This window comes from Camelus dromedarius, chromosome 2, assembly GCF_036321535.1.
Source record: "Camelus dromedarius isolate mCamDro1 chromosome 2, mCamDro1.pat, whole genome shotgun sequence".
NCBI lineage: Eukaryota > Metazoa > Chordata > Mammalia > Artiodactyla > Camelidae > Camelus > Camelus dromedarius.
Window position 1 is genome coordinate 89296419 of NC_087437.1, and position 12249 is coordinate 89308667.

The 12249-nt window shown below is 36.1% G+C and overlaps 1 long non-coding RNA gene across 1 annotated transcript in view; it reads left to right on the plus strand.

Moving 5' to 3' along the window:
* Positions 1-5588: 5588 nt before the first annotated feature.
* LOC116154763 (uncharacterized) overlaps positions 5589-12249 on the plus strand; it is a 132351-nt gene continuing 125690 nt past the window's right edge. Inside the window, exons 1-2 of the long non-coding RNA XR_004138717.2 lie at positions 5589-5720; positions 7691-7772. This is a non-coding gene — a long non-coding RNA (uncharacterized LOC116154763). The remainder of the gene's footprint in view (positions 5721-7690; positions 7773-12249) is intronic.

Below are 12249 nucleotides of genomic sequence, written 5' to 3' on the forward strand. Positions count from 1 at the left end.
CCAAATACGGAGGGTATACATGCAGTTAAACATGGCATATCAAGAGACTTGTTTTTACAGTGGTGAGAACTGTATGCTGACAACTAGCAAGAGTTGTAAGTTTAGAGTTTTTGTGAAATGGCTACTAGTTTTCTCTGATGATCTATTACACTGAGTATCATTCCAAAAGTGCATTTGCTAAATCACAACCACTGCTTGAGGAGAAATTTGGAGGGCCACACAATCACTGGGCTCTAAGCATTCTTGTTATGTTATTTAATAAAACACTTTATTTTTTTAGCAATGGCCATTAGGGCTAAATCATCTCGGATAAATGCTTATGACATGTCTGAATGTCCTTAAAAAATGGCACTAAATAAGCTGCGCATTAAAATGAAGACAAAGTTTAAATATCTTTCAAATCAAGCATCCTGAACACATGGAACTCAGTGTAGCAGTGGTCCTTCCACAGCCTCCAGTTTCACCCATGAACACTTTAAAGTCAAGGTTAGAACCTTTAACCATCTCCCAATAGATTGAACCCACCATTTATTGATATAATTTTCATACTGTGGTTAGATTTTTAGCTTCCTATACAACATCAACCCCAAACCCCTGCTTTCTAAGCTTAAGAGAAATACCATTTTAACGGGAGGGACTGTCCCCTACCCTCTTGGCACTCTACACTACCTAGTTAGGCTGCTTACTTCCCATATGTGGTTCTCAGTCGGTGGTGAATATATACCCCAGTTTCTTGTCATCCTTAGAATGACGTTGATTTGTGTTCTACACTGTCTTGCATAGGTCCTTGGCAGGATTGAGCGTTAGTTGCCCACAGTGAGAACTTGCTTCATAACTCCCCCTTGCTGATTTCTTTCTCATCTCACCTCCTTAGTCCTCTACCCAGGTTTCTAGCAATCAGCTCACATCTCTTCCTGAAGATCTGTTGCAGGTTTGACGACCCTCATTGTAGTTAGGAATGAGCAGAAGATCCTAATCTTAGCCAATGAGATCTGATGGGTGAAAAAATAATTTGACCATTAAAAAAGGAGGAGAGCAGTAAGAAAGGGTCTGTTCTCCTAATAAAGGGTAGTGCAGGGAGCCACCTCCACCTGCTGCCCTCCCTTCTCCACCTCCATCAAGCACTTCTTGCTCTAAATGTAGATATACTTAAAACTGCAGCCATCATCTTGTAACAAACATGAAGATGATATGAAACATCCTCAGAATGTTGACGGGGACAGAGGAGTAATCTGGGACTTTGAGCAGATGACTAAAATCAGTAGAAATTTTGTTCTGTGAGAAAAAAGTATGCCATACTTATTTGAGAACAAATACGTTGATTTTTTTGCTACTGCATGTACTAAGGTGTACATCTATTTTATTGAAAATTTCATAGTAAGAAGAAGGTGTACATTGTACAATATGCAGAAAAACATCATAGAAATTTTCATCACTTTTTAGTCTCTAATATTATTCTCCTTAGCTGTTTCAAACCTTCTTTTCCTTCACATAATATTTTTAAATATTTTCTATTTTTGTGAGAAATTCCGTTTCTACACTAGGCTTGCACATTTGGCACAAAAAACCCAAAAACCCAGAAGTGAGCCCCAGCCAAATCTTGTATATTTTTAAGTGTACCTCAGATAGGGCCTCTTGTTTCTTTCTCCAAGTAAGCACAAATTCCTGGAAAAATAAATTTAAAATTACCTAGCTTAATTCACAAATTCAAACCAAAACAGCAAAAGGCAGATTGTTTTTCCTGGCTTAAAAATGTGAAGCGCTACCTTACCTCATTTAGTAATTTCACATATATAAAGAAAAACGTGCCAATAAAAGAAGGTTGCTGTATCTGAAAGTATGGGGAAAACTAAATAAAAAATAAATTGGTCAGAGAATAGCTAGCAATGTCTCAGAAACAGAAAGCTTCTGCATGTGAGAAACACAAAAAGCCAATCCAAATAATCACATGTGTAAATGTGCTGTGTGTATTATTTACTTTGTTCTTTTCTGCAATATTGTGTACATGGTACAATTTTTATATATATATAAAAATTCATATATATATTATATACATATGAAGCAAAGTCAGAAAAAAGTTAGGGGAAAAAAACTCTCCAGATTCTTGCTGGTATCAGTATTTGAGGGGCAGATCACAAAACATGTTGGGTATGTCAGTTTGAGATTTCTAATAATCATTCAGCTTAAGAGTAGGTGGCCAGGTATACAGTAGTTTGTGAAAGTTGTCTGGGATGTAGATACGAGTCTAAGAGTCATAAATATATAAATAATATTTAATGTCTCCTGATATTTGATACTGGAAAATGTCTAGTTTCCAGTTTGAACCAGCATTATCTGGTTATCAGTATTTCTGACCGCCATGTGAGTCTACCTCTTTGTCTACCTGATATTTCCTTTTGCTGAAAAAGGAGATCTCTATTGAGAGAGCAGAATAGTTCATGACCTTCCCTAGATCTTAAGTATCTCCTCAAGGTCATCCCATTATCTTTGACTTAATCAAAGCTCAACTAATTACATTCTAAATATTTAATTTCCCAGGTATTTTGTCAAAGAGAGGAGGATTTTCATAAAGAGCAAAATCTTATATCCTCTAAAATAGGTAAGCACGTGGATTCTAATATTCATCTATGCATTTGTTCAGCATATTGATCTCTGATAGAATAATTGACTTATTCTGGAATAACTGGAAATAATACCTGGAAAATATTAACCCTAAAGATCATATGTAAACAACCAGGTGACATGATCAGACAACCACCTCTATCTTGGACTCTCAACTGTGCCACATGCAAAGATTATTTTGTTTTCAATCCCACTACTAAAAAATTACTGTATTTGAAATGAACAGGCAGTTTGTATACAGAATCCAGCTCTATAACCCACTGTTCAATTGGGTGATGAAAACTAATTTGAGATTAATGTTTACATCTGTAAAATAATATTTAAATATGTTAAAATAGTATTTACATAGCACTGTTATTTTGAGGATTCAAGACAATACCTGTTGTCTATTTTAGAAATATATCAGCTGAAACCAAGAGTCAATTCTCAGTCTTCAATTTCCCATTATCAACAGCTAATCACCCCAACTTGGTTTCACTCTTTTTATTTGGTTTACAGGACACTACTTTTTTTAAAAAAATCTAATTGGTGGCGACTGAATTTTAGTGGCTCCTCATTTCTGGCCTATGTTATAGCATTGATATTCCCCAGGTTTAATTTTCTGGTCCTCTTCTAAATTTGCATTCACTTCTTTGGTGATCTTATTAGTCTCCTGACATTAAATACTATTCATATATTTATGACTCAGATTCATATCTACATCCCAGATAACGTTCACAAACTACTGTATATCTAGCCATCTACTCTTAAGTTAAATGGTTATTAGAAATTTCAAACTGACATATCCAACATGTTTTGTGATCTGCCCCCCAAATACTAATCCATCTGCCCATAGTCTTTTCCATATAAATTGATAGAAACTTCATCCTTCTGGTCACTCAGATGTCAACCTCTCCAACTTACTCATACCGCGTATCAAATCTTTCAGGAAATTCTGAAGCTCTAGAATCTGATCACATCTGCTATCCCCCTGGTCCTGTGAAACAAGCACTTGAATAGCTGTCTAATTTAGACTTTTAATAGGTCTCATTGTTTTCACTGTGACCTTCCCCAAGGTGTTCTCTACAAGGAAGGACATTACCATTGTAACTCTGATTGTGTTATGATCTGCTGAAAACCCTGCAATAGCACCCAATTTCAAAGACTTCACAATGGCCTCCAAAGGCCTCACATGATGAGATCCCCATGATTTTTTGATGTAATCTTCTCCTCTCCCCATTTTTCATTCCATTTCAGCAACGTTGGCCTTCTTGCTCTTTCTTTAATCGGAGAGACTTATTCTTGCCGTAGGAATGGTGGCAGAAATAAACCACTTTTTTTCTTCCTGAAATTCTTTTCCCGAAGATAAGAAAGTTCATGACTAATTCCAATACTTTCTTCAAACTTTTGCTGAAATGTTATCTTTTCATTGATTCCTACCATCACCACCTGTTTAAAATTAAAATCTGCATGATTCATTCTCATGTTTGATTTTTCCATTACACTTATCAATTTTAATGGATTATATAATTTACCTTTTTTGGATTATATCAAATGTTTATTAGCTAATGGTTTTATAGTAATTGCACCCCAGGTAGGCAAGGGTCTGTATCTGTTGGGTTCATTGATATAATCCAAATGCCTAGAATGGTGTCTGACATATAGTGGATGTTCAATATATTACTCTGCTTGGCAAAGAGTAGAAGCTACTATTATCATCTATCCAATCCACATTATATCATCAATTATTGGATATTGCACAGAGGTCAGAATATTCCTATTCATCGTTATTTAATTTAATAGGTAATAAAATTTCACAGAGACAGTTCTTGATTAAGTTGTAGCATAACATTTGATTTTTTTAAATTTAAGTATAGTTGATTTACAGTGCTGTGTTAATTTCTACTGTACAGCATAGTGATTCACTTATACATGTATATTTATTCCTTTTCACATTCTTTTTCATATATAGGTTATTACAAGGTATTGATTACAGTTCCCTGTGCTATACAGTAGGACTTTGTTGTTTACCTATTTTATATATAGTAATTAGTATCTGCAAATCTCAAACTCCCAATCTATCCCTCCCCACCCTATTTCCCTCCTGGTGACCATAAGTTTGTTTTTTATGTCAGTGACTGTCTCTATTTTGTAAATAAGTTCATTTGTGTTTAGATTCCACATATAAGTGATATCATAAGGAAACTTTCTTAAATTTTTTATTAAAGTATAGTCAGTTTATAACGTGTTAATTTCTGGTGTACAGCATAGTGATTCTGTTATATATATGTGTGTATATATATTCTTTTTCATATTTTTTTCTTTTTCCATTTTTAATATATATATTTTATTGACGTATAGTCAGCTTGCAATGTGTCAACTACAGGTGTACAGCACAATACTTCAGTCATATAGTAACAAATATATATTCTTTTTAACCATAAGTTACTACAAGATATTGACTATAGTTCCCTGTGCTATATAGCATAAACTTGTTGGGTGTTTTTGTTTTTGTTTTGTTTTGTTTTTTGATGGGGGGGAGAGAAGTAATTAGGTTTATCTATTTATTTTTAGAGGAGGTTCTGGGGATTGAACCCAGGACCTCCTGCATGCTAAGCATGCACTCTTGAGCTATACCCTCCCTGATTTTCTTTTTCATTATAGGCTGTAATAACAAACAGAAACTCAGAAGTGTTATTAGAAAAGGAATTTTAGGACTATGTATTGGTGAATAATGAAGCTAGAGACATCCATGAGTGGGAGAGAACAATTAGTGGCAGTTAGGTCGTGATGAGCCAACTAGATCCTCTCTTCAGACCTGGCCGTTTTTGCCCCTTGCTGCAAGGCTTGTTGGCTGCTGACTGCTCACAGCTGAGTTCTCCCTTAGGCCTTTGCCCTCAGCTGGAGAACAATAATCTGCCTTTGTTTCAGTGTTGCCTTCCTCCTATGGGCAGCTGACATCCATTGATTTGTCAATGCAGGGTATAAAAACCCTGCCCCCTTGTTTCATTTGCAACTGTTTTTCAGGGACAACCTAACTCCAGAGAGCAGAGGCAAAACTGGGGTTTTTGGATTGCAGTACCTCCTGCCAGCTGAAAATGAGGACCGCGCCACTGGAGGTAAGTGGAGTACGAACACCTCACATGCTATCTCAGTGAAATTTTAAACTTTTCACTAGTGTTAAACTGGGATGGGGTAATGGTGGAGGGGGAATGCACTGGCAGTTACATCTCCGGCATCCTGAGAGTCCAAAGAAAATAGTATTACCAGGATCCTGAAATTGGTCAGTTTTATTGGATACTACTTATGCATTGGGGGTGAAAAATGAAGGCTGGGGAAAATTAATCACCAATTTTGGTCATGTGTGAAAGCCAGATGACCTTCTGAGCAGCATAAAGTTATTTTTATTTCTGAAGGGCAAAAACAGCTATGCATGAGGCCCATAATTTAATTATAAGAATAGAGGAGTTTCAGAAAAGTTCAAATTCTTAACTCTGCAAGTGTGCTTGTCTTAAGGTTAAGACCCTAATAAGAAAGGCGTGGAACCCTGTGAAGGTAAAAAGTAGATTGATGCCCTTAAAAATCTTGAATTTCCAGGTCTCTCAAACACAGTGGGCCTCTGGAAATGGCCCTCTCCTCTCTTCAAAGGCTAGGACTCCATCTTTATGGGAATTTGATGGCAATATTCTTTTTATACATTCTCATTTCCACTCTGGGCCACTGTACCAATAACCTGGGTCATCACATCGAACCCAACTGGGGCAGTGCTGAGTCTGCAAAGTGACGAAAAGGAATACACACCAAACAGCTGTAGTGGAGTAGCCAAAAGTTACTCTTAGGAGCTAGGACGGTATATATGGATCCTGTGGGGTCTGGATTAAGAAGGATCAAAGAGAGTAGCTTTGTTTGTCTTAATATATGTTAGCAGTTGTGTTAGGCAGAATAATGCCCCACCTCACCCTCATAAATGTCCATTTCCTAATCTCTGGAACCATCTGACCCAGTGACCATATATATATATATATATGAATATGTATTTATGTACTTTTTGCCTTCCATGACAAATTAAACCAGACAGATGAATTAAATTTGCTAACAAGCTGCGCTTAAAATAGAGAAGGTATTCAGGGTTACCCAGGTGGTTCTAATATAAATCCAAGGATTCTTAACGTTGGAAAAAGGAAGTGAAAAACAAGAGTCAGAAAAGGAGATGTGATCAGTCAGAGTGAGGACAGGTGAGTGAGTGGACTAAACCTGCCATGGCTCACTTCAAAATTGGGAGAAAGCCCAGAAGCCAAGGAATTTGGACATGCTCTGAAAGCTGGGAAAGGCAAGAAAACAGGTTCTACCCTAGAGACTCCAGAAGTAACTCATTTCTGATGAGATCATGATTTTTAGCCCAATGAGACCCATTTCAGACTTCTGCCCTTTATAACTATAAGATAGCAAATTTGTATGATTTAAGCCACTTAGGTTTTAGAAATTGGTTACTACAGCAAAAGATAATTAATGCAGCCCTCCTTCATGATGTTAGATTTCACACCTTGGCAAGAATCCCATGAGTTAATGCCAATATGGTGCTAGGAGCATGAATACAACAATGACTTACACTGAGTGAAATATTTGTACCTGAATTACTGTTGCTTTCAACACCTGGAAAAGTGAGTGCCTCAGCCTTGAAGGAGGGAAGTAGAAATCCACCCCAGTACCTACTACAGTCTACCCATGCCTTTCAGATAAAAAACTTGCTTTATATAGTAAGTTTGCTCCATCTGGACACATTTCCAGCATGATGCTGAGAGTGTTTGCTGCTGACAGCACATTGTCAATTTCTGTTCCAGAACTGCCCAACTTAGTAGAAGAAAGAGTGCTGCCCTTCCCCAAGTTACCATCTTACTCAGGGGAAGTCCAAAATCAAGGCTGGTTGACGAGTGGGTGCAGAGACTAGACTTTTTTCCTTAACCTGAGACAATTAGGGAGAATCATCCCAGCTCCAGAGCTCCCTAAGGACATCAGCTGAGATGTCATGAAACTATATCACATTTCAACTTCTCCCTCCACTTGACACTGTTTCTCTTACTCTTTCCAGATGTTATTCTCTGGAGCACTCCCCAGTAAACTCTCCATCTAAGAGTCTGTTTCCCAGAGAATTCATCTAAAACAGTAGCTTGGTAAGGAAAGACAATAACTCTTCTCCCCCTATTGAAATAAGCAGTGACTTCCTAAGTGATGGGCTAAGGGAAAATTGTGTGCTGCAACAGGGTCTCAGGTTTCTAGGAGGTCAAAAATGGACTTTTTATAGTGACATGAAGAAAGCAGCTTTGCTGTGATGGATTGGGGAAGAATCTGTGGTCCACCTGTACCATTTGATGTGATCCAGATGTGATGATGTATTCTAGAAATGAAATAATGTACCTAGTTTGAGATGCAGCCAGCATGAGTTTGGGGATGGGCAGATAGTAATGTAGTCAATTCTGGAAAGGCTGTGAGGGTCTGGGAATTATGCAGAGGAGGCAATCACTTCATTAATTCATTCACATATTAGCACATTCAAGTGTTTGTCTAGAACTTTTCAAATGTTTGCCACTGTGCTAGTATAACCAAGAAGCAAAGAAGCTATCCCTGTCTTTTCAGACTTGTAAAAAGGAACTTTTAATATCAGATGACAAATGTGGTAGTATAGACATACAACTAACTAGGTAAGGACAGAGGTGAAATAATACAGGTAAAGCAAACAGCCCAGGCAAAGACCCAAACTTCAGAAAGAGGATAGCATAGTATTTATTGCTCAGTGATTTAAAAGCATATCCGTAGGACAGAAATAAAGGAAGGAAGATGAGAGAAGAGGTGAACAAGAGTCAAATTGTGAAATGTCTTGTGGGTAGGTCATGTTTAAGAGTTTAGATTTGATCCTGAAGGCTGTAGGGAGAATAGGAAGATTTTTAAGTAGGGAGTGATATCATCAGATGTGCCTTCCGGAAATATCAGTGTGAAACTCGGACAGAGCATAGCTCAGAGGGCAACTTCTGTGGCAGCTCCCTTGCTTTGTAAGCTTGATAACATCAAGGCTCCGTAAGCCTTGATCTCTCAGTGCCATGTAGAGATTTAAGATACAGTTCTGGCTCTGACACCTTTTATTTATAGGATGCAAACAGATAAAAGAACATCAAGAAACTCCAACCAAGAAAACATATAGAACAGAATGGAAATTATTAAGGTAGTCACCAAAGTTTATAAACTTTACCAATGATAGAATTTGTGGCATGATTAAATATGACCTCTTAGATCGTGGAACTATAACTAGATTTTCAAAAAGCAGTTCTGCTTAGGGTATGAGCTATAGATTAGTGAGCAATGAATTTTACCCTGATTTCTATCAGTATTTTCAAATAATTTTTGCCCTAAGACTCCAAATATGAATAAACTTGAGTAATATTAACACAATATAGTAAAAGTGTGTGTTTTTTTTTATGTTCTGGAAAAATGCCATTTCCTTTAGACACCAGAGGAAAAATTTTTATATTTGTCTGGAGCTTCAATTTCATAAGCTTCAGTAAAAATCTTAGACTCTTGTATGTTTTCGAGGAAAAAGTGTTATTAACCATGATGAAGGTCTATTTAATCCTAGGCAGTAGAAAATCTTGTAAGTTCTGATATCAGACATCATCAGAAATGTTGCCTTACCCACAGATGAATGTTGCAGGTCTCAATTCAGACTTATCTTGTTAAGATCAGGTAGTAATAGCCTTATCCCAAACATTTAGTTTTACGTCTCTGATCTCTTTGAGTCTTATCCTCCTGATTGGTTGCTTTTAATAAGAAGCCTTTTCAGGCTCTATCTGCCCTGATAATGCCAACTGAGAGGTTGAGACTGGACAAGAGAAAGATATGAGGAAATACTTGCTTTATAAATCTAAAATGTAAATCAAATGATGTAGGCTTCCCAAGAAGCAAAATCCTACAGAATCAGTTGCTCAAAAATTATTATTGAGCTATCAAGAAATAGAACTCTATGCAAACATTGAAAAAAATAGGTTTTCTTGGTATGAGTAATACAATGCCTGTTATCTATATGTTAATACACATAATTTATATAACACATATATATTACTAGGCACTCATGGAAGATAAAAAATGGGTTGATAAAACCACTCATGCAAAATATTAAATTAATCTGTATGGGAAAATACAGTAGGCTGATCAAATTTTGATCAGTTAAATTATTATCAATTAAATTATTATTGAATGACCACCTAAGTTTTGTTAAACTTCCTTTTTTTGACACAAACTATTAATATGAGGTATAAATTGCCTTTACATCCCATGAGCTTATTACTCCTGATTAAATATTTAATAAACACTTGGTACTTATAAAAAATTAGAATATCATTATAATACCACCCTGATACAGCATTGGTTCTATAAAATCACCATTTTCATGTTCTGTTAGCAATGCGTTTGAATTTAATTATAGGCATTCTTTATTAATTGTACATACCCTTCTGGGGTAATAAATACCACAGTTTGGGTTTGTCTTTTGTTCTGTTATCTTTGACCTTTATTCTGTGTGTCATGTATCCTAAATCTGTACCTCTGACCTAATTTATAATCCTGTACTTTCGACTTGTCCATTCAGCAGCTGTCCAGATATTTGCATTATAATATTACCCAGACATCTGAAAATGAATATATAAAATTTAATAATTTCTCCTAAATCTACATCTACTTCTATAAACTCCTTTTACTCAGGGAAGCATATTCCCTGATAAATCTGATAATAAAAGGAGTATCTTGACAAAGAAATATCTATACTTTTTATTTCCAAGTAATGTGTGTAACAAGTATCTGTGCTTCATTCCATCCTTAAAACCACACTTGAATTTTTAGACTTTCTTATTTCACTTTATGTTGTGAGATTTTTATTAGAATGTATTATTACATATGTTATTTTTTTTTAAGTCTGCTGGAAAATTTACCATGTTATGCACCAGTAATGTCTGTATGCGTAGGACTGATATCACTAACATCACTGTTTGTTAGTGCAATTCATTATGTCCTGGGATGTCTGAGGTGGAGAGAATCATCACACAGGGGACTCGGTTATGGTCCCTTATATCTTGCCCTTCACCCAGTCAAACTGGTTCAAGACATATGTGATGTGTTAGAGAATGAGTAGTTACTGAACAGGCTTAGTGACCTCTTCTGAGAGGAGGAAAATTGGTAAACAGAACAAAACTAACAATAACAACTTCCCTATGATTATTACCATTTACTTCAAGTGCACTATATGCCAAGCACTGATCTAAGGCCTTTATATATATTTAACACTCAAGCAGCTAAAATGGTAGTTAAATTGATTATTCTCATTTCATAGATATGAAAAAGGAAACATATATGGGACAGAAATTTATCAAAGGAGAAAAATAAGTAGGAAGGGGAACCATTGCTTAGAGTTTTGTTTAGCTGTAGGGCCAAGACTTAAACATCGAACTATTTTTTTCTTCCACGTGGTACCCACTCTAATCTCTTTCTCATGACATTGTTAATCAACTCAGGTTCCCACCTTAGAAATAGGACTTAGCTTTGAGAAAAAGAGGGATATAAATAGAGGGAATAAATATTTCATCTCAAGATGGAATGGGGATATGTGATTTATATTACTTGACAATTTTTAAAGAGTTGACCATCAAAGAATAATTTTCAGCTCAAATCAAAATGCCTAATGCTTCTGGAGCGTGGATATTGGTGTCATCTCAGACTCCTTGCCTTCCCCTTTCCTCTGTCTTAACCACCAAGTGTTTTTATTGTGCCTCCAAATTGTTCTAAAATCCATTCTAAGTCTCTCCATCCTGACAAAATCCTCCCCCATCTCCCTTGTGATCTTTCTTTCTAATGGACTATATATTATATATTATATATCATCAGGTTTGGTTCTTTCTAAATTATTATTTAAATTCAACAAGTGTATACTTTTCAAAATGCAAATCTCATTATGTTAATTCCTTGAAAAAAAATCCAAACTCCTCATTTTTGAGTGGATAGCATATTTTTGTGTACTCTAATCTCTTCTTAGCTCTCCAGCTTCCTACTTTCCAGGTCACACTTCATAATCCAACTATATCTAACTTCCCAGGCTTTTCAGTGCTCCTCAAGCTCTATCTTGCCTGTAGGCTTTTATGTTAAAATAATTTTAGATTTACAGAATAGTTTAAAAAATAGTCCAGAGTTCCTGCATATTCTTCAGTCGCTTTTCCTAATGCTAACAACTTAACATAACTATCTCGCATTCATTAAAACTATGAAATTAACATTAGTGCAGTACTGGTAAGGAAACTGCAGTCTTCATGCTGTTTTCACCAGTTTTTACACTGTCCTTTTTCTGATCCAAATCTAATCCCAGTTTCCATAACACATTTAGTTGTCCTTTTTTTTTTTTTTTCAGTCTACCCCTATCTGTGACAGTTCCTCAGTCTTTCAGTATCTTTCAATGTACTAACGCTTTTAAGACTGCTGGTTGATCATTTTGTGGAACCTTCTTTCATTTTTAATTTCTCTGATGTGTCCTCGTGGTAAAATGTAGGTTATATATTTTTGGTGAGAATATCACAGAGTGGTACCTCTTTCTTAGTGCATCATGTGAGGAGGGAG